This window comes from Ambystoma mexicanum, chromosome 5q, assembly GCF_040938575.1.
Source record: "Ambystoma mexicanum isolate Mex_15411 chromosome 5q, UKY_AmexF1_1, whole genome shotgun sequence".
Classification (NCBI taxonomy): Eukaryota; Metazoa; Chordata; class Amphibia; order Caudata; family Ambystomatidae; genus Ambystoma; species Ambystoma mexicanum.
Genome location: NC_090933.1, coordinates 304,668,625 through 304,690,662, shown reverse-complemented (window position 1 = coordinate 304,690,662; position 22,038 = coordinate 304,668,625).

Sequence of the window (22,038 nt, the reverse complement as noted above, 5' to 3'; positions counted from 1 at the left end):
ACATCACACCATGATTCACAAGATTGTGGATTAAGAAATGTGGATTAAGCTAGTCATATGTTGAGCAAATCACTCATGCATTGGCAAGATATAGAAAAAAAGTATACCGATAGTCCCCTTTAATCATATTAATTAGCAGAAACACATGCACGCCACAATTCTGACCCACAAGATGACATGATTGCAAAACCTACAAATGATCCAATACGTGTACATTCAGTAAGTGTTTTAATGGCTTCTGCTTCATGACAAATGGATCCCTGTGCTGTTCTTTTACCCCCACCCCATGCACCATGTATGTGTAGTAAAAGTTCATTATTGAGGTTCCCCATAGAGGGATACCCTAACAGCTCTTCTGACCTTTTGGCTGCATAAGGGTAATGTGGTGGTGTGTGAAAATGCAGGGGTGAAATGAGGATGTTAACACTATGAATTCTAGAGCAGGAGATGTGATAATTAATGTAGATGCTTTAACCCTGTTGCCATGAAAAGATGTATGCCAATTATTTATAATCCTGTGACCAGCTAAGCTGTGTTCCTTACATAAACTCTGCCATTCAATTACGTTTAAAACATCTGTTTATTATAGCCTTAATTAATGTGTTTCTTTATCCTCCTGCAGAGCTGCCTAGTACTTGCCTAGTAAAGCAGCTTGAGTGATTGAACACCCTGCACACTACTGGAGCAGAGATGAATAAGGTTTGGAGAACCGCAACCTACCCAACCTCATGGGTCATACTGACTGACATGGCTGGAAGTCAGTGAGCCTCTAATGCAGGGTTTCCCAACCGTAACTTTGGCAAAAGCCAATGGACAGGAGCTACTTGGGTGCTGATGGTCATGAGTATGAGAATTTGTACAAAGATTTTTTTGGCCAGATTATTTGCTCTTTATCTAAAAACAAAGTAACATATTAGTTTACCATTATTTTAATAACTTTAAAAAAACATATTTATTTCATTCTATTCTATTAGTAGCTGTCTCATGAAAATTGTCAAACATAGAAGAATGTACGAAACCGATCTGGACATTGAGTGTGAATGCTGGCACTGCATGCTGTCTACCAGTGCTATGTAACCTGGCATGTAGCTGGAAGCAACAGCCCTCAGATGCTGTCAGACAGGTTCAAAGTTTTGATTTCAGGAGGTTCCTGTCTGAAAAGGGCAGATTTGCAGAGACAGGCAATCACATTGATAGTGCAGGTACTCTCCTTGCCATAGCGTGTGAGCCTAACTGCACACCTGACATGGCCAACATACATTTAGGAATACTTTGAATACTTTGGGCCTCATTACGACCCAGGCGGTAAGTTACCGCCTGGGTCGTACCCTTACCACCATGGTGTAAACTATGTTTACACCATGGTGGATGGCGGATTTACCGCCCCATTCCAAGGTGAGTGGGGCGGTAAATCCCCATTTCCCATTTTACCCTTCCCCATTCCCATTTTTGCCCCATAGGGCATAATGGGAGTGGAGAAGGCGCTAATTACGCCACCGTAAATTACGGTGGCGCAATTAGCACCATGGTCCCTTAGCGCCATGGATCTTAACGCCTGCAAAACGCAGGCTTTAATATCACCATGGTGCTAAGGAACCTTGTAATCAGGCTTTAAGGGTCGGCGCCGTTTACGGCGCCGTTAACCCCTTAACGCCTGATTCGTAATGAGGCCCTTTGAAAATCCTACAACTGACTCAACCACAAGAGTCACTGCACCCTTTGCAATTGCACCCTTTTTTCATCAAATAATTAGCAAAATAACTTAATGTTGCTCTTTTTTCCCACTGTAACTTGGGCATCGTAGGTTAAAGATGCACACTTTTTATTTACGCTGCAGGGAAAAAATAAGTTTCTACTGCAGATAGAGATAGTATATATTTTTCCTTTTGTTGGTTGTGCATCTGTGTTTGCATCCGGGATATCCACACGGGTAGTTTATTTGTTTCATTTGCAACTGCATGTGCAAAATCAATCTGATGATTATTTCTAAAAATCAGCACATACCAAGCAACGTTTTGTCAAAAAATAAAATCCCCTTGCCAGTTTAGCATATCTCCAATTTATGCAAATTGCTCACATACCAGGTTGTAGAATTCATTCAACGATAAGTATGCCAATGCCGGCTTTGTTGACTACTCATAAACGTTTTTATGTCAAAATAATAGACTAAATTGAAAAAAAATGAACATTGTGAAAACATGTGATCATTTTCTCCTTTAAAATTTCATGCCATAAAGTGTAACCCCACAGGGCTAAAAAAACATTCATTTTTATACTTTTTTTATTAGCATTTGGTTTTACAATTTAAAAACCTTAAGCATTTTTAACAAGAAAAACAACCTTCTAAAAGAGAAAGAAGGAAATAAAAAGAAAAGAAAATTAAAAAGAGAAGAGAAGGATATAAAACACAAGAAGCAGGGAAGCAATTAAAATTCTAGAGTAAAAGGGTAGTTCGTCCTTAAGGAGGTATGATGCTATCTCCTCCAGTATTTACGTATACCTCATCTGTCCACATGAGTAGTTCTTTCAAAAATCCTAGGACAGCTATAATCAGAGAATAACTATCTCTAAAAAGGATTGCTGCCCACCAATCAACTACTTTTCTGGTTGTAAATTTCTGAACAACTTTGCCCACCCATCTGTTCCTCTTGGTGTTTAAATGTAGGGCAATACATAATCAGGTGCTGTAGAGTTTCCATTTTCTCTCCACAGCACCTACATACAGAGTCTTTCTGATCTCTCGGTTTTCTTGCATCCAATACTTCTCTGATAGGCATTAAGTTCATCCGCAGTCTCATAAACTCTCTTCTGCACCTGCTGCATGGGAATTGTTTCAAATATTCCTGGGGATTTCCACTTGCCCTAAGGTTAGGTTCTTTCTGACCATACAGCTTTAAAGATTGCACGTTATCTCTAGTGTAAATCTAATCCAGATCCAGACGCTTTTTCTTAACTTTGCCAGGATTAGACTTTAAAGTCTCTTCTGTGGTGTTCCATTCTTTCAAAATATATAAACAGCAGCGTTTCCAGTTATTTAACCTTAAATCAACTTCTTGTTGGAGTGCCTGATTCAGTACCTTAAAGCCTCCTTCTCGATTGTTCAAGAGGCATTTATGGAAAAAGGCCAGTATTTTCCATTGCACAGTTCACCAGAGTGAGTTGATTCCCAATTCTTCTTGCACTAAGTCAATAGGTGTGCATGACGGGAGACCCAACAGCCCTCTCCAGTAAATTCTCTCCAATTTTGGCCACAGATCTTGCGGAAGTAATAGCAAAGTTTCAGAGCCGTAAGTTATAATCGGCACAACCTTCATGGTTCAAAAGTCAATAACCGGTTGTAGTGTAAACTTGTAATATTTCTTCATGATTATTTTTGCTTGAGAAGTAAGGTTTCTCATTTTAAGTCTTAGGGCCTCATCACGAGTCTGGCGGTAACCCTTAAATGCGGCGGTAGCGCTATTACTGCCGCATTTAAGGGTCCGCCAGATCATGGCTTTGGCGGATTTCCCCCCAGCTCGGAGCTGGGGGAAATCCGTGGAAAAATTGCGATTTTTCGGTGCAATTACCGCCGGCGGGAAATCCGCCGACGGTAATAGTGCAAATTTTCCCCATTGGGCCCAATGAGGAATTCCCGAATGGGCACAATGGAAATGGGCAATAACCCTTCCGCCAAACCCGTGATCTCGTGCTAATAGCGCCAGGGGGTTTGGCGGTAGGGCTATTAGCGCCGGCGCTAACAGCACCGGCGTTACTGCCCAACTCGTGATGAGGCCCTATGCCTGGTCTCTTGTGGTCTTCTACTGCACTGTTATTAATACAAATTTCCAAGTACACACCTCTGCAATTTCTTCTCCTTTGCAAAACCATGCTTGTTTCACAGAAGGATTATGGGTGATTTTCACGGAGAATGTCAATTTTTTTGTTTTTGCAACGTTTACTTTTAAGCCATTTTCATCCAAGTAACTCTCTAGAGCATCCAACTATCTCTGTAAACCTACCCTAGTTTGATCAAGCAGAATCAGGTTGTCTGTGTAAAGCAGACAACCTGCTGCAATTCCTGCACCTCTAGGAGGAAAAAATTTGGTTTGTTCAAAGGCTAGGGGTATGTCTGAAATGAATTGGTTGAATAACATAGGGGCCAATTTACAGCCTTGTTTCAGACCCTTTGTTGTTTCTATTGGCTCAGTGAGGTTGCCTTTCTTATCCAGTTTAACACACATGTTGGTATTCAAGTGTAGAACCAATAGTGCCTCTCTCAGGTCCTCTGTGCAATTCCCTTTTTAAGCTTGTGCCATAGCTTTGGTCTCTCAATCACGTCAAATGCTTGCACAAGATCTTCTGATGCCATATCCACCTTCATCTTAGGTTGCGCTTTTACGCTGGTCTTAATATGATTGATCAAAAAAAGGTTAAGGGAGATTTCTACAACCTTTTCGAAAAACCTGCCTGCCATTTATCAAAATGTCCAGAGTCCATCTTCCAAGAGTTAAGGGCTTGCAAGATTGAAGCACCAAAGATCTTGTCCATAACATCAAGAAGGGCAATAGGTCTGTAATTTGATGGTTCTGCCCTATCGCCCTCCTTGAATATGGGTACAACAATCGAAGAACTCCAAGAGATGGGAATCTGCTTGGTTCTCAAGAAATACATGGTCTCTGTCCATCCATCTGGATCCTCTTTGAGTTTATAATTTGACAGACCATGGGGCCCCTGGCCCTTGAGTTACTTGATGATAAGATCAGGGCCCTAATTTCTGATTTCTCTGTCGAGAATGACCAGGGTATATTAGATAGACAGGGGGAGTTCACTGCAACACCATCGGAACTGAACAGTGTCTCAAAATGCTTCTTTCAAACTGCTGCGGGAACTCCGTTCAGTATTACAGAATGTTGCGGTGCATTCAGATTATTTAATATTTTCCATATTCCAGCAGTATTCTTCACTGCAATAAAGCCCAACATCTTTGGAGCATCTCTTTGGTCCAGGAGCCATCTGTGGTTCTTCAGCCAATTTGTATATTGTTGCTTCAATTCCTGTCTATTTCCAGATCCCTACATTTGTTCTTGTTTGTTTGTTTATTTATTTGTACTGCGTACCGGACCCGTAGGTATCGGGGCGCATAGCATTAGATAATTCACAGCTTAGTTACACATCAAGATTATTCAATACATCAAAGGAACACAATACCGATACAAGTCATGTAGGCACAAGGGTGAGTAACTTGAAGGCACAAACACATGCAGTCACAGGAAAGTCTGATAACTTCAAATATTTACAAGGGGCAGAGTCAATACATTATGGCTGGCAGATACATGTCTAGTTATCTGAGTCTTTAAGCCATTTAGTGCATTTCTGGTGGAAGTTTTGCCGGGATTGATCTGCTCTTAGCGTTGAAGGTAGGGAATTCCACAGTTGGGCTGCCTTGACTAGGAAACTACATCCCCCGATTCTAGATAGCTTAAATCTGGGGATGGTAAGGTAGTTAGTATTGGAAAGTCTGGTGGTCCTAGTCAAGGATTACTTGGTGAATCTTTAAGACAGAAAGCACGGTGCCACATTATTCAAGCATTTGTATGTAAATGTTACAACTTTCAGCTTGATTTTGTCATGGGTTATAAGCCAATTGTTAGCTCTTCTCGTATCGGAGATATGTTCTCTCCTGGCAATTCCTAATGCTGCTCTGAAGGCACTATTTTGCAAATTTTGGATTTTCCCAATTATCTGTTTATTCGCGCCTATGTATAACACATCAGTAACCCAACTTTGACAAAATGAGCGCCCGGACCAGGGATATGCAACTACTATTCGATAAAAAGGGTTTACCTGCTCTAATCAGTTTGCACGTGTATACTGTGGACAGGGCAACAGCATTGACCTGCTTGTTGAAAGATAGGGTTGCATCCAGGTAAAAACCCAGGTTTTTCACCTCTTTGGCAACAGTGATGATATTATTGTCAATGTTGAAGGTTGAGTAGTTGGAGTTCAATTTATTGAGGGTTGCAGTAGTGCCCAGGATGATGATCTCAGTCTTATCATCATTCAGGCATAGTCCATGAGTAGCCATCCATGCCTGGATGATGAGATATATCCTATTCACCAAGGCCAAATCCTTGTCATAATCCCCAGAAAGAGGTAGCAGGATCTGGGTATCATCTGCATAGTTAGTGTAGGTGACACCAAGATGATCCAGATCATCGAAAAGGGGCTTAGTGAAGATATTGTATAGGGTAGGTGAGACACACAATCCCTGAGGCACTCCGCAAGTGATAGGGATGGGTTTGCAGCTGCGGTAGGAGAGAAGACTCTCATAGTCCTGTTGCTAAGGAATGATTCTATCCAAGCTATGGCTCCTGCGAAAAGTGGGCTGCAGAGTCCAGACGGATGCATAAGACCCCGTGGTCCACTAGGTTGAATGCAGCAGATAAATCCAAGAGAAGAAGGAGGGCTGGGTTCCCTTTATCCCTAAGTTCGTTGATCTGAGCCTTCAAGTCTAATAAGGCTGTTTCAGTCCCATGCTGAGGTCAAAAACCAGCCTGATGTGATCCCAATAGGGGGTTGGATTCCAGGTGTTTTTGGATTTGCGAATAAGCCATTTTGTCTATAATGTTCAACAGAATTGGCACTGTAGTGATTGGTCAGTATTTGGTAGGTATCGTAGGGTCTAACGTCTGTTTTTTTAATAGTGGGAGCACCCACAATTCCTTGAGGTTGGATGGTATTTTGCCTGATGAGAATGACGTTTTGATAAGTTTACTGATGAACGGGGACAGGTATCTAGCAGCATCCTTTATAAGTTGTGCAGGGCATTGATCTCCCTTGCAGTTGGATGGTTTAAGCGATAATATGTTTTTTTCAGTTTCAACTATAGTGACTTTACAAAGCGGGGGGATCATCAAGGTTGCTAGGTATTGTAAGGATGGTTGATGGAGAAGGTGTGCTAGTTAGAGAGGCTTTTTTCATGGCAATTTTCATTTGTAAGGTTGTGACTTTGTTGGCTAGTGCTTGCTGAATATTTGAGCACCAAAGTTTATCTTTAGTGCAATTATCTGGTGTAGGGATGAGGGCTTCTAGCTCTTTCAGAATAACAAAAAATTCCTTTGTACTTGATTTGGCTTGTGATAATTTGGAGTTATAGGTTTCACGCTTTGCTAGAAGTATTTCACTTTTATAGCGGGAAGTTATAGTGGTGAGGTTAGTTTTATTTGCCTTGGATGGAAGTGATTTCCAGGATACCTCGCATTGTACTTTTTTTGCTCGCAAAGCTTTCAGATGTGGTGTGTACCAGGAGTTAAAGTGGGCTTTAGGTTTACTTTGTCTTTTTTTAGTGGTGCTTTTAAATCTAGAGAGGCAGACATAATTTGATTATATTCTTTAACTAATGTGTCAGGTGCCAGGTTAGCTGGGAGTGCATTGAGTGTGGGGAGAATGAGAGGGAGTAGATTATCATGGGTAATATTCTTTTTATTCCTAGTAGGGATGGATGGGGCCGAAGATGTGGGCATGGAATTAAATCCTTCAGTAGCAAGGGAGAAGGTGACCAGGTGATGGTCTGTCCAGATCTGGGGGAATATGGAGGAAATTGTGGTGTTGCAGTTATGGTCTACCACCCAGTCCAATGTTGTGCCTTTATTGTGAGTGGGGTGAAGCACTCTCTGGGTAAAGCCTAGATCAGTTAAGGTATTAGTCACATTGGCTGCATGTGGGTCTTTAGGGTTGTTAAGATCTAGGTTCATATCCCCAGGTAATAGGACTTGAGAGGCGTTTTATCGATTATTGGACACAATGTTAGAGATATCTTCCTCGAAGGCGCCGATGTGGCCTGGAGGTCTATATATTAGATGGATCGTGAGTGTCTGGTAGTTATTAATAGTAAGTTTAGCTGTAAGAAGCTTGTGGGATTTAACATTGAGGGGTGTTGCTAATCTGATTGGTAAGGTAGCTTTGGTAATGAGGGCAACGCCTCCTCCTCGTGAGTCCGTTCTGTCAGATCTTAGGATGGTATGACCATTAGGTATGGCCAGTGAGAGGGCTGGGCCTGCAGCATCATGTAACCAAGATTCAGTAATTGCTAGGAGATCAAGGTTTCTTACTGGATGATGTCAGATATCTCAGTTGCATATACGACCGAGGATCTAGCATTTATCATTGCCCCTTTGAGGCTAAGGTTGGCTAATGCTAGTAGTGGCAAGGTTTTAGGATTTTGGGTCTTAGCGGGGCGCTGTTGCACACGTAGAAAATGGGCGCCTAAACCCGTCGCTCCTCCATCACTCCAAGATCCTGCGCTTGAAGATCCGTCCATAGGCCGTCTTGAGGGCTGAAACCTGCTGTAGCGGTTGCCGGTGTACTTGTCCACGACTTGTGAAAATCAGGCCCCACTGTGGTACCGGACTCCTGAGATCTGGCTGTCAACAAATCCGCCGACGCGAGCATCGGTGCCGTGATGACACACGGCTCCAGGGGAATCTAGACAAGGGCCGTGGTTGGTGAGTGCTGCAGGCCTTGAGTGGGCGGAGTCTATGCTGGAGGCCGACGCCCTGCCCTGCTGTCCGGCCTGCTCTCTTCACGTGGTGGCGGTTGCAGGCGCCTGTCGATCCTTGGAAGACCCCAGCTCTGGTCTGTCCCTACACCGGCCTGCTTGACACTCACTTCCCCTTGATCCCGGAGTATCATGGCTTTTGCCCACGCATAGACCCGCAGGCAGCTGAGCTGGACAAACAAGTAAGCAGCCAGCGAGAGGTTGGGGGGTGTCGTAGTGCAAACATTTCATTGAGATCCTCTAATCGGGGGCTGCGGTCCTCCCAATCCCCACCCGCCTCTTTAGGCCTGTAAACTCTCTGTTAGGTCGAGTGGAACGTGCCGGGCAGCTCGGCGATTTGATTGATGTGGTGCCTCGCCACCCCCATACTGCGGCTACGCGCCCCTTCTTGATATGCCCTGCAGGCTTGGCCGAACCTCTTGATTCTCCTTTACGGCCCTGACGCTTGGGGGTGCGTTGACCCTCACCCACGGTCCGAGGTTTTGACCCTCCTGAGATTCTTGTACAAACTCACTTTGCACGCGTGACTTGCTGTGGCCATGGGGCAACCAAGTAAGTCAAACAGGGCATCCAAAACCCCTGCTGGCAGGAAGAAGGGCCCTATAGACACGTTTACCAACACGACTAGTCATGCTGTGCCGGGGGACACACATCCGGGCGAGGGTGCTCAGGGCGAGCTAGAGCTAGACATGGTGGACAGAGAAGATACATTGACCGCACTAGTACAGAACGGATTCCTTGCAGTAAACACTAAACTGGACGAAATAGTCGCTACCATTGGCTCCTTGAGACCCAGAATAGACAAGGAAAGTGCGCGTGTCACGGAGACTGAGAGCAGGATAAGTGTAAACGAGGATAGCATTGCCCACCACAGTCGAGATATACCCTATATTAAAGACATGATGAGCAAACTACAGAGCAAATGTGAGGACCTCGAATCCAGGTCGAGGAGGAACAATGTCCGCGTGGTCGGAGTGGTGGAATCCTTCAGCAGGGGCCAAATGGAGAAGCACGTGGAGGAACTTTTCAAAGCCCTGTTCGGGCCCGACTCGCTCTCTGAACATTTCCTGGTGGAGAGGGCGCACCATAATCTAGCACTGGTACCCAAACCAGGAGCCCCGCCACGTACTTCTGAATTACAGAGACAGGGATACAATCCTTCGGTTGGCAAGGGAGGCCGGTACATTGCAATATGAGGGAAACCGTATACATGAATACCCAGATTTCTCTGCCTCTGTCCAGGCAAATAGATGGTCTTATGAACCGGTTAAAAAACTCCTCAGAATACGACAGATCCCGTACGCCTTGATGTTCCCAGCTAAAATGAGAATTCAACATGCAGGGAGGGCGCACTTTTTTTAAAACCCTTCTGAAGCCCAGTCTTACATCGAGTCCTCTATTCCCCTCCCTCCAAGGGGGGCACTGTCTTGACTTGACTCGTCGTGAAAAATATATGGGCCTCTGTCCCCAAGTTCCACACAGAGAGAAAGAAAAAACTACTCCCTGTGCGAGCCTTGAGGCCACAGGTGGTTGTTGTTGTTTCACAGGACCAGACGCTGCCAAGGACCCCAGAGCTGTGGAATGAATTTAGGTATTAGTACAAACAAGCACAGTATCGTCAACAATATAACTGTTATTGAAACAGGGTTTACCCAAGGGTGATTTTCTAACTGCCAGGAACACTGAGGCTGTGGTGCAGGGAAGCGTCAGTAATCCTTAAAAGCCAGGCACCAGAAAACTCAGTGCTGGCTACTACCTGATGATCCTTGGATGTATTCTTAACACTGTGGTACCGTAGCAGTTCGAGGAACTCTGGAGAACGTAGCACACTTGACAAAGCAGAGAAGGGTGATCCAATCAATCCGTGAAACGTTAGCTAAAGTCCAAAAAGTCTGTATATACGAGCAGAAACCAAACACCAAATCCAAGGAGCAAGAAAAACCAGTCCGTGATCCGAAGGCTTGAGATCTGTAACCAAATGAATCCAACGTGAATCGAAAACGCCAAACAATGCCGTGAAACAGCTGTGAAGCGGCGAGTGATTCAAGGTGCGCCACTTTTATACCTGCCGACTCCTGATCACGTGAGCGGAACTCAGGGCACGTGACCGGGAATTCGGCCCGGAACCGGGAATTAGTTGCCGCCGATTGCTCCTGCTCCAGCCCTCTCGCAATCTCCATGGCAGTTGCCAGCGGAAACGAGGGAACAAAGAATATCGCCCTCTGACAGAGCCTAGAAGTTGGTGACGCTTCCCTCGCACCAAAGGTAGCGTGATCATGTGAAGGGCTGACTGTGACTTGGAGAGTCTCGCTGTGTTATGTGTCAGGGAGTCCCCAAGGGTATGAGTGTTCTGTAAGGCGGTTTGCCTGGTGTGCCTGACCTTCTTACTGCGCATGACAGGAACGACCTGCACCGAACAATAGACCCCGGCCGGCAGACTAAGATTTGAGCACTCTATTGATCTGGTTGCAGCTGATATGGTCCCTACGGCAGGGTCCTTGGTAAATGGATACAAAAGATGGCCATCTTCTATGTTTGGTGTTGGCCGTGAGCCAGGGATGGCGGTCATGTGAGGCAACATGACTACCTCGGGAATATTCAACAAGTTGAGGGACGGACATCGTCAAGTTGGGGGAGACGATGAGGGTGGGGGGCGGGTTGGGGAGTTTGGATTTGGTTGTTTTCAATGCTATGTCCCATGGTTTGAATTGGGAAAGGCCCCCCGCATTATGGCACCTTGCACTGGGAGGACTGTCTGTGAGATTCTGACGCAATTCAAGTTATTTGAAAGACACATCCAAGAGGTTGGGGATGCTTCTCGAACACTTCTACGTAAGACTTGGTTCACCCATTAAGGGTTAAACTGTTGTCATGGAATGTAAGGTGGCTGAACAATCGGTTAAAGACTAAGAAGGTTGGAAATTATATTGTCAGACATGGCGCTCAAATTGTTATGTTGCAAGAAACGCATACTGTTGATACTGGCAATGAGTGCATACTTCCCAGCTGGGGCAAATCCAGGTTTTGTACAAACTACTCGTCTCAGTCCAGGGGTGTCGCCACGCTCATACATCCAAATCTGGGATTTTGCCCCGAGGGCCATAAGTTAGACCCCCTTGGTAGATATGCTTTGGTCTGGGGCTCGATTGCAGGGCAGCGGATGCTACTGGTAAACACATATGGCCCGAGCATTGATGACCCCGCCTTTTATACTAATATATACCAACTGCTATCTGCCATTGATATTCCCATTATAGTCTGGGGTGGGGACTTCAACATCGCTATGGACCCCAAACTGGACAGATCCATCACGGTTGTTAGAGCACCTAGTAGGGCTGTTCTAACTTTGAGACATGTCCTTTCCCAGCTCTCCCTTGATGACGCCTGGCGAGTGATGCATCCGAAAGGACAGGCCTACACATACTACTCTACAGTCGACGATTCCGAGTCCAGAATTGATTATTGGTTTATTTCCCCCACTATGCTTGCTATAATAAAGTTGTGTAAAATACTTCCCCGTACACTCTCTGACCACTCGCCGATAACACTTGAGGTTTCAATTGAGAACTGTCCTAGATCTCCCAGAACATGGAGGATGTCTGGGGGGTTGCTGAGTGACCCAGGGGTGGTGGAGGGGCTACACACCGAAATTGCAGAGTTCCTTGAAATCAACATGGGCTCGGTTGCTAGATGTTCCAAGGTATGGGATCCTTTAAGGTCTGGGCTAGGGGGACACTTCTATCCAAATCCGTGCGTCTCCTGAAGGGGGCTAGGGTTGACCTGACCCGAAATGAGGGCGAACTGGGGAAACTTGAAGACGAGTACTCTCGTACTCATGATAACACTATACTGGCTGGAATACCACAACACCTCCAGGAATTTAGCAGACTAGCGGCTAGGGAAGTACAGTACATGGTGGCCCCGGTCCAAGCCCGTAGGTATGGTGAAGGTAACAAAGCGGGTAGGACACTGTCTAAATTACTGAAACAGGATAGACACCCTAATCGAATTACCAGTATACAAACTTCTGGCGGAGAGGTTGTGCTGAATGAGAGTGGGATTAATGCTGAGTTTGCTACATTTTACCAACAACTGTATAGCAATAGAGACACTAAGACAATCATGGAAATCAGGGCGTACTTGGAGACGCTGACAGTACCGAAACTCCCTGAAGAGACCCACCAGGCAATGGACCAACCTCTCACAATTGACGAGATTATTGAGGCGATTAAGGACTTGGCATCCAACAAAGCCCCAGGGCTTGACGGCCTGGGTGCTGTGTTTTACAAGGAGTTTATTGCGGAACTTGCACCATTGTTATTGCAGGTTTGTGAGGAATCCCTCCAATCCAAAATACTGCCCCCGTCCATGAGAGAGGCCCTGATAACTGTTCTCCCCAAGCTGCGCCGGCCACCCCAGGACATGTCATCATATAGGCCACTATCTCTGATCAACACAGATGCTAAAATATTTGCCAAGGTGCTGGCCAATAGGCTTCTGCCGGCAGTTCCTACACTTGTACACCCTGACCAAAATGGGTTTATCCCCACTAGATCTACGGCTCTCAACCTTCGTAGACTCTTTGGTATTATGGCCCAAATAGACCCGGGCAGAAACGCAGTAGCCATATCATTAGATGCGGAAAAGGCCTTCGATTCTGTGTCCTGGGCCTACCTGCTGGCAGTGCTGGAGGCATTTGGTGTTGGCCCTAACTTCATTATTTACGTGGAGATACTCTACACGGAACCTGGGGCCCGGGTACTGACCAACCAGTCAATTTCTGATTTGTTTTTATTGGGAAGGGGCACCAGGCAAGGCTGCGCCTTCTCGCCCATACTATTTGCCTTGACAATAGAGCCAATGGCTATAGCGATCTGACTCCGACACTCTAACAGGGGCATTAACCTTAGGGGGGCTACTCAGCTTATCTCGCTATACGCTGACGACACACTCTTTTATATATTTGTGAACCTGAAAACAACCTAGTACCTATCATGGCCGAGATTCAAGAGTTCACCGCACACTCGGGGTACTCTAGAAACAGAGACAGGTCGGAGGTTTTCCCCCTCACACCGTCAACAGGCCGTCCCGGCTCCATGTGTGGTTTCAAGTGGTCTGGGGAGTCCATCCGATATCTGGGGATACTTGTCTCACGTGGGAAACACAAGCTGTACACAGACAACTACGACGCCACACTACAGGCCTTGAAGACTAAATTGCTGTTGTGGGACCGCCTCCGATATCTCTGCATGGTAGGGTAGCGGTCCTAAAAATGATAGTCCTGCCCAAATGATTGTACCTATTTGTGAACATTTCGATATGGCTGGGACGACCCTTCTTTAATAAACTTAGATCCATGGCGACGACCTTTCTTTGGAATGGGAAGACTCCAAGAATAGGGTAGGAAAAGCTGACTGAACCGTACTCTGCGAGCGGCTTGGCAGCACCTAACTTTGAACTTTACTACTATGTGTCCCATGCCCAGTTCTCCAAATATTGGTATTCTAAGGACGAGGGTCCCCCACATGTGGAGGTAGAAGAGCTCACCACTTCCCCCACGAACATACAGTCCGTAATCTTCGATACACACTACAGGGACTCATGCGACTTCAACCCGGGGAGCTGTACTATTGGCGCATGGAAAGCTATATTTAAAAGACTGGGAGTACAGGCCCCGTATAACCCTGATGTTTCCCTCTGGAACTACACTAATATGATACCAACACATGACGCTAGCCTACGAGAGGCCTGGGATCCCAGCGGAGAGATGAGACTGGGGGATATGTTTATAGATGGGAAATTTGAGACCCTTCAGCTGTGCATTGGGGCTCTTGGCAGGGGCCCTCTTAGGACACTTCAGTACTATCGTATGAGATCAGCCTTCCAGAAATGCTGGGCGTCTTTCCCTGATGAACCCCCTACGCACCCATGCCTGCAGATGATAACAGCGGGCGACCAACTGGGGGTGTCCAGTCCATACACTGTTATACAGGCACACACACCCTCGACTAACCTGATCAAAGGTGAATGGGAGAGCAATCTCCAAATCCCCATAGACGATAAGACCTGGGAAAGGTACTGTTCCCTCACCAAGAGAGTTTCCCTGAACGCTGGGCTACGCCTTATACAATTTAAAATTATAAACAGATTGCACTACACTCCGGTCAAGATAGCAAAGTTTGTTCCAGATAGTCCAAGCGAGTGTCCCAAATGTAGGGCGGATCAGGCTGGTTCATTTCATATGTACTGGAGCTGTCTGTTGGTGGCTGGCTTTTGGAGGAAGGTGGCGGAGTTCCTTGAGGAGGTCACACAAATCCCCCCGACATTGACCCCACAGAAATATCTATTTGGAGACATAGGCAAGTGCTCCAAAAAAAACAGAAGATTATTCAATGTCTCGTATGTAGTTGCCAAGAAATGTATACTGAAGCAATGGAAGAATGCTGCGCCACCCACTGTAAATCAGTTCTTCCGGGAATTGACATATGTAAACGAAGCTGAAGAACAATTTTTCCTCACCCGCCCATCGGCTAGTAGACCTAAAGACATTTGGGGGCCCTTCAGAATGTTTCTGTGTGATATGATCTCCGATGAAGATGAAGCTATGTAGATGTACCACCTTGATGAGATGTATGATATCTGTATTGCTTTTCTATTCTGTCATGTTTATTTTTAGCTTTAAGGTAAAGCTGTAATTGTGTTATGTATCTTCTGGACCACCAATAAAAAAAGTGTTAAAGGATTTTGGGTCTTAGGTATATTATGGTTGAATGAAGCATATGATGGGTGTGTTCTGGCGTGACATTTTATTATAGTAATGGGAGTTACTGAGTGTGTGTTAGTTCTTTTGTTAGGGGAGGTGAGAGTTCTAGTTAGGGGTTCGAATATTTTGGCAAGTCTCAAGTGGAGTCTTTTATTTCTAGCAATCGTGTTGCAGGGATGGGAGTTTAGTGTATGTGGTTGTTGAGGATCCATGTTGGAATTGGCTAACTGTTCAATGTGATTAAGGCTATTTATATCTGTAGTATATTGGGTTATACTGCAGTTTGGGCAGGTGTGGTCAAGGTATGCTAGGAAAATAATGTATATACAAGATATGTCCATTAATATTCTAAAAAGGGGCAGAAGGTTCCTTGGTATAAGCATTTTAAGTATTAGTGGAACACTTGGAAGGGGCAGTCAGGTCTAAGCTCCAAGGCAGTTGACCGGGAGGACAAGATTAAATTGGCACAGGTTAGGCTACATAGCATGTATTAACAGGAAAGCATATAGCAGGCTATTTCAATCAGTGCAAAATAAGCTAAGTCTGATGTGTTTGGAGAGGGCTGAGTTTGAGATTAGATATCATAAGAGATTACAAGATTCTTGGCTCTAGACATGGCCATTTTAAGAGATTTGTTTTCCCGCATGATGTCAATGTCAAATGTGAGTTTTTGTTTGAAGCCCCATTTAGAATTACCTTGTGATATCTCCTTGTAGGCCTAAAGTCTACACTCAGTGACCTCCTCGATTTCAAGTCTATTGTGTCCAGGTTGCACATGTAGATTGGGTCCCGGTGTAGTCTGATTCACAATGGGCCAGATGCTGATTGTCGTAGTTAAAATCTCATGGTCGCTCTTATCTGATGTCCTTACCATGAAATCTGTCAGGTTCCCGTACAAATTCTCCTAGGCAAACAGATAGTCCAATTTTTGTTGTTCTACGCCTCTTTTCCATGTAGGTTTTGCCAGGATATCTCCCTGTATGTGATCATTAGCCATGTAAATGTTTCTTTCATTCATCTCATCTCTCCAGATGAATCCTCTAGCTATTTGTGGAGAAGAGTGTAATGATCGATAGATATAGTTGTAGCCTTCTCATCAAAACAATGTATGTTTAGATCACCACAGATAAGGATTTCAAAATTGGGTGTTACGTCCCTCGCATATCTATGGTGTTCAGTACTGTTGTAACATACTCTTCGTCATGAGTACCCACCGGCTTGCAGTAAAGGTTGATCAATAATAGGTTCTTCAGCAGGTTACTCTCTTTCAAACCTGTTGAGATAAGGAGAGCTAAGATCGGAGGTGACGGATGAAACTCTTAATCCACTTTAAATTTTGTGATGTTTTTTAGGGGATTAAGAGGCCTGCCATTGGGCGTCCCTTGTCACCTTTTACTGCAGGGTTGATGTGTACCTCGTAGCCATCTAGTAAGGGAGCCTCTGACAGCCATATCTCTTGGAGACATATTATTTAAAAGAGGTTACATTTCAGGCACCTGAGCAAAATAAATGTGCAAAACCTCTGGTGTTCCAAGAAGCGAGGGAGATGTTTTTGTGCCGTGTAGCCCCTTGTGTTGGTACCCTAACTACCTTTGGCTATTAAGTCGAATGTCCACCAGCCAGTGTCCATGCTAACCATGACCAATTTTCATAATCATTTTTTTTATTTCAATCTTGACGTCTCCTCCCTTCTATTTCATGGTTCTTTATTCTGTTTTCCACTGTTCTTTTTATGTTTCTTTTACCCGAGGGGTAATCTTTGTCCCTCTGCTCCGTCTCCTTCTGGTGATATTCAGAATCTGAAGAATGACATGCAAAGCTTTTGGATGTGTTGGACGTCCAGTGATGTGTCTCTTTATGTCTTGCCACTTGTGTTTCTTCGGTGTCGTATTCAACCAACTCAAAACCCACGGGTATTAGTTTTCCAGCTACTTCCATAATTCAATTTTTTTTGTCTTTGGAAGCGACATACATTATAGCTTTATCCACTCTACCCTCCTGCGGAAATTCGATTAGGTGGAAATCACCAGAATCAATGTTTCTCAATCTCGGGAAACAGTGGAGCAAGTTCAATATATTTGTTCTATTTAACTCCACCCCGTCTTCTCTTCTTTGTACATTTTCTAACTGTAGCCGATAAGTGAAGTTTTCTTTGGAAGCAGAACTTTCATTTCTGTTGGTCCATTTCTCCTCCCCAAAGTTGTTCGAGTTTCTTTTGTTAATATTAGATCTTTTCTCATCCATCGTTAGAAAAGGGGTGATGCAAGTCCCTTACTGGTAGGGGTACAAACTTAGTTGGATTATTGTTGGCTTCTGAGTCAGACTCTAGGGGCTCTGGTTTCTGTGGTGCGTTTCTGCGCTCCATTTTTCCAACGCACCCTAATCATTTTTAAGTTTAGAATGTTTAAAGGAGACTGATCTTGCTGGAGGGGAGACTAAAAGTTCTAGCTCCTCTGTTTTTGTTCCTGGGTTCTCCGTTTCATCTAATAGATAATCCTCGCGCTTCGTGGTGAAGTAACATCATCCTGATTTGTTGGTTCAATCTCAGTAACATCTTCAACCGAGAAATCATCATAACAACTTTCCTCGTCACGGTCTAAGATAAACTGTATGTTAACAGTCTTTCATAGTTGATAGTCTGTTACTTCTTCCTCACATTCCGATTCCCCTTCTTCCATAATGGAATATGTAGATAGGTCCAAAAGTGCCTCTATATAATCGTCTCAAACATATTCCTTTGAGTCCTTCTTCTTGTAGCACTTGTCTCCACCCAAGATATCCATATGAAGGTTCTTGGTTGAGGTCCCAAAGTTGTGTCACTGACTAGGGCATTTGTTCCTGGCCTACCAATCTTTGTTCCTTTATTTTTGACAAAGTATACTTGTTTTTCACTAGTCTTAATTCTGTTCAAAGACTTATTAATGGTGTTCTGTAATTATCACTGTCTTTTTTTTTTATCAGTGAAGCCTTTTAAAAGTTGCCTTTTTGAATTCGGAGAGTTTTCTCTCTACTTCGTTCATTCTTGTAAGCATTTCATATTTCCTTTTCTTTGGTGGACCATGGTCTCGTTCTTCAGAATCCCCAATTGGTACAGTTAAAGTGTCTTTATTGTTTAGCTTCTGTAAGGGAAAAGCAACTTGAATGACTTCCACTTATTAATCAGGACAAGAGAGTACACATATTTCATCATGGTTAATTGGTAGGGGAGGTGTACTAGTCCTGTTATTTCTCTGGAGCAATCTGGAATGTTTTCCACAGTTGTTATTTCTGTTTCCATTTCTCCTTGTTTATTTTTGGAATACTTTTTGTCTTCTATGTTTGGAGAGCTCCATAACTCAGACGTCTCAGTTGCTACATCTGTAAAACCCTCTCAAGTCCTTGTCCAGATCCTGTAGTGTTAAGTCTATTTTCTCAGTTGCATTTTTTCTTTTAATCTTATCCTTCATGACAGAGTCAATTATACTATGTAAAATGTTAGAAATGCTTTCCTCATTTTTGTCAAGATTGGTTTGAATAGCTGTTACAAAGCCTTCAATACAAATAGGCTTTGAATGAAGCATTCCATTTAGGGTCGATTGATCCCTAACTTGATCATCAAGTGTTTCATGGAGTTTTATTTATGGTGTTTAAGTTAAAGTAAGTGCCGCAATTAAGCCAGTGTTAACTGCAGCTGTCTTTTTTATCGGATGTTTTTTTCCATACCAGTAGACTACATGGCTGCCAATAGATCTTCATCCGCTAAAGATGTTTCACCAAGATGTTTTCTATTGGGGTCACACTCTATTGGTACTTGTGGGATTTGTGTTGCCAAGGTATTACTACTGGGGATGACAGGCACATTTATCAAAGAGGTCTGTATTTGCACCCGATCGCTACTGTTGTCCATCACTAGGGCCCCACTGTCCACCTGCTTCTTCAAGGGATGTTGGGCATTGCATGTTTCCATGAGTTCACTAGATGATGTTATTTTAGGAGATCCTGACTGTGCAATTACCTTATTCCCTGTTTTTGAAAAAAAGAACCTTTGATTTGATAACAGCAGGTCTGATGTTAATGTTGCAGGTTTCCATTGCTTCTGGAACACTTTTGTTGCTGGGGTCTGATACTTGAATCATGTCTCCCGAAATTGTATACATTTAGGTTAGATATTTCTGAAAAAGAGAGTCATAGCTCATCAGAAGAGCCGCCCATCGCAGTAGTTTGAGAGTCAATTTCACTACTCTCAGATGAGTGTGACTCTGAAGAATTCTTGATGGGTGACTTTCTTTTCATAGTGTTACAAGGTGTTTTAAAGTCTTTGCCTTTGCCAATTTTTCATTATTGTCTTGATAGGATGGATTTCCCTTTTGTAAAATATTTTCAGGAGACACCGTGGTAGCACCTATATCGGGCATTTGTTAACAGTCGTGTCCAGATCCACATCCAAACAGTCAGCCTTTTTAGAAGCATCCAGGACATCGATCAGAAATATGACGCCTATGTGGTCCAGCACCCGCTCCGGCTGCAGTTCCAACTCTGAATTCTCTTGCAAATTCTTAGAGCTCTTAGAACTCTCTAAACCTGCTTGTTCGCTACTCAATTGTAGCTGTTCGAGGAGTTCGAGCGCTATGTTCCAAGTTGTTTGCATCATCATTTTGTTTGTTTTTAGTTTTCCCCCTTTTCTCCTTTTCCCCTAACTCTTTCCTCACTTTTTATGGCAAAAAGAAGCTACTCCCAATAAATCCAATACCAATGCTTCCTCTATGACAATCTTTAAGCTCTCTAAACTGTTGTATCGTGTATTGGTTAAGTGGGAGGGAATGAGTGGGCAATAACTGGAGGGTAACAAAAGAGTGACAGGAGCTGGAAGTTACAGGAATAATTAACGTTTTCCAAGAGGTTATGAGAGATAACTGGAAGGTAATGTCATAAAGCTTGGCCACCGCTTGCACGTCTCACTTAACATGTCACTTAATGATGGAACCCAGCTATACAGCTATGCCTGCGTTGCGTCTGCCTCGCTAGACTCACCACTAACGGGTCTGAGCTCCTTCCAAGCTCCACATACCATTCTGCTGCATTTTGGAGCCGTTAGCGTTCCTGCTGCCTTCTCCGCCTCCTCTAGTCACGGCGCAGTATGGCTCACAGCTCACGTGTCATGGGTCTTTTCTGAGTCCTCACAAAGCCGAAACACACAAGAAATCCGACAAAGGGGAGAAAGAGGATCCACAGTGGAGCCGCACCAAGCCTCCAATACACCAGTAGAGGAAAGGACATTGAAAAGCCTAACTAACGTGTCATACCACAACTCCAAGACCACAGGAGAAACGAAAAGAGGCCGCTTCTGACAACGTTTTAAATCGATGACTTGAAAAGTGCAAAGAGAGTATGGTTGTTGCAAGGCATGACACGTTCATAATACAGGCAACATGCCACCTGTCTGCTCTTTATGAAGGAGGCAATATCCAAGAGAAAACAGAACAGCTCACAGCAGTGCTGCCTCTCACTGGAGGAATCCTGCATTCTAATGCATGAGCAATGAGCTGTGATTGGCTTCCTTTATGATGACATATTATTTGCACTGGCATCAACATGTGTTTTACAGTGGCAATGGCGGCAAGCATTTTGTGCATGGGCCTCATGGAAACAGGTTCTAAAAAGCTCTGTTATACTAGAAAAGCATTGCATGATAATGCACTTTACATGAAAGATATTTTGGAGTTTCCTCCTGAGTGGTGAGCCTTTCGTTATATGAAGGTCAGTATCCATTCTGTGGTTTTGGTTTCCCTGATGACATAATTTTGAGGCATGTTTTATGTTGTTTGGTTTTATAAGGGCATCACTGTTGCCATTTGCATCCTAAGTGTATCGCTCCCCACATTATTTTAAATAGGGTGGGTGTGTTGCAGTGTGCATTGGTTTGACAACCGTGAGACAAGACAGGATAGCACAAGACTAGATTAGTTAGCAGACTACACTGTGCATTGCACTGCTATCGGTGGGTTGGAGAGCTGGGCCGTGCACCTCCTGCTCTGCTCAATCACTGCACTCTACAGCAGCATGGCTTGGAAAGGATGAGCTTGGTTCCAGACCACACCATGCACTGACCAGTGAGTGTGACTGTGGCTGGTGCTCTGTCAGTAGACCCAATGCCTTGTGTGAACATTGAGCAAGCAGAAAATGCCAGAGAATGGTTAACAAGATGTCGCAGTGTAAGGCAGTCACAGAAGTTGCCACTGTAAAGGCCATAATGCAATATATGGAACGTATATGAAAGCTCAATATACTATATTTCCCATGAAAAGAAATGAACCTTTACAATATTTGAAAAAAACCCACGTACAACGAATCTCGCCTTGCATTTTTAGTTGTGCATTACATTGTTGTATTGTTCTGCATGGACCCATGGGAAACGCAGGAAGTGAGCAATAAAGGGCAGTGCCAGCACATGTGTTAAGGTAACAGCAGCAGAAGAGGAGAATAGTAGCACAGACCAAGTGCAGGACTATAAATGACAGCGCAAAGAGGGAGTGAAGGCTTCTGTGCAGCAGGGGTCAAGTCCTAAAAATTAAAGTGGGGGACTCATCAACAAATGCCATGGGATGTGACGTCACCAGAAATTAGCATATCAAGGTGGAATATGCATTAAATTGGCTTTGCATAACCACCCAAATTGCACAGGACGAATGGCATTTGCCTTTCATGAAATCAACACACACACAAATCCAAGAGAGGATATTTTCTTCTAATAGTGTTTTTG